The following is a 1,240-nucleotide window of genomic DNA, read 5'->3' on the forward strand; positions in this document are numbered from 1 at the left end:
AAGGAAAGAAGGAATGAATATCTGTTCACATACACTATCACTCTTCAGAGACCATGACTGTGCAGTTCCTCTTTGAACTCTCAGCACCTAGTCCAGTGCTTAGGCCGTGGGCACACACGGTTATTTGTTAATTGATTAAAAGAAGTCTTCATAAGGTACCTGCATTTTATACTGCTGTTGACAATGTCCAGACATTCTTAATACAAGGGCAAGAAGCACAGACCAGGAACCTTTCCTAAGCTATCAGGGATGGAAGACAAAGCAGGCACAGCTACTCTGGGAGTGTAGCTGTCCAGGGCTGTGCGGACCCACTCCTTTCTTCAACCAGTTTTAGTTCTCTAGGGATTCTTAACCCTGGGCTCGCTGGTGAGGCTTCAGAAGCTGCAGGAATCCTCTGACACTGTAATCAAACACCCATGCCAGTAACTATGCATTTTTCTGGAGGGTCCATGGCTTTCAATGAGTCTCAAAAGGCTGTGACACAAAAAAAGAATCATTGCTCTAGACTTGCACTGTCCAATATGATACTCACTAGCCACAGGTGGCTATTTAAGTTTAACCGTAAATTTTCAATGCCTCTCATACACTAGCTGCATGTCAAGTGTGCTCAACGGCCACTATCTATCGGACCGCCCAGTTACAGAACATTTTCATCATTGAAGCAAGTTCTACAGTTTCTTTATATTGGTAGCGTTACTCCAGAGTCCATGTACAGACGAGATTTGAGTCATGTCCTGCTATTGTAAAATGAGTCGCCATCGTTTAGAAATGAAAACGTAAACACCTGAAATCCTGATTTCTTTTGGGAACAGGACTATCTGCCAGCTTTGGGCCTGCATTCCTCCTAGCCACTGGAGTACACAAGGCTGCTAGGTTTAGATGAACCCTCCATTACATTAAGTTACCTGCTTGGCCCTCCTGGACATTTGAGTTTCTCGGTGACCTCGCCCACCCTGGTCTCCTTCCTGTCACCTGTGTTTGTAACCAGGTGGGATTCGGTTTAAGTGCACATCTGGGGCAAGGTCTGGGGCTGAGACTCAGGCACCCAGCAGAAAGCCGAGGTGGGGCAGCGCCTCCCTCCTTTCAGTTCTCTGGAACTGGAAGAAGAGAGGGAAATTTATCCTGAACATCTGTTGCTTGACAAAGAACTTCTTCCCAGTCTTCCTCCGAGCCCTCCAGTCCCTACCCCAGCACGCCTGGGCCCGCCCCTGGCGACGAGCTCGCCGGGAGGGGCGGAGGC

This window comes from Pteropus alecto, unplaced genomic scaffold, assembly GCF_000325575.1.
Source record: "Pteropus alecto unplaced genomic scaffold, ASM32557v1 scaffold71, whole genome shotgun sequence".
In the NCBI taxonomy this organism is placed as follows: domain Eukaryota; kingdom Metazoa; phylum Chordata; class Mammalia; order Chiroptera; family Pteropodidae; genus Pteropus; species Pteropus alecto.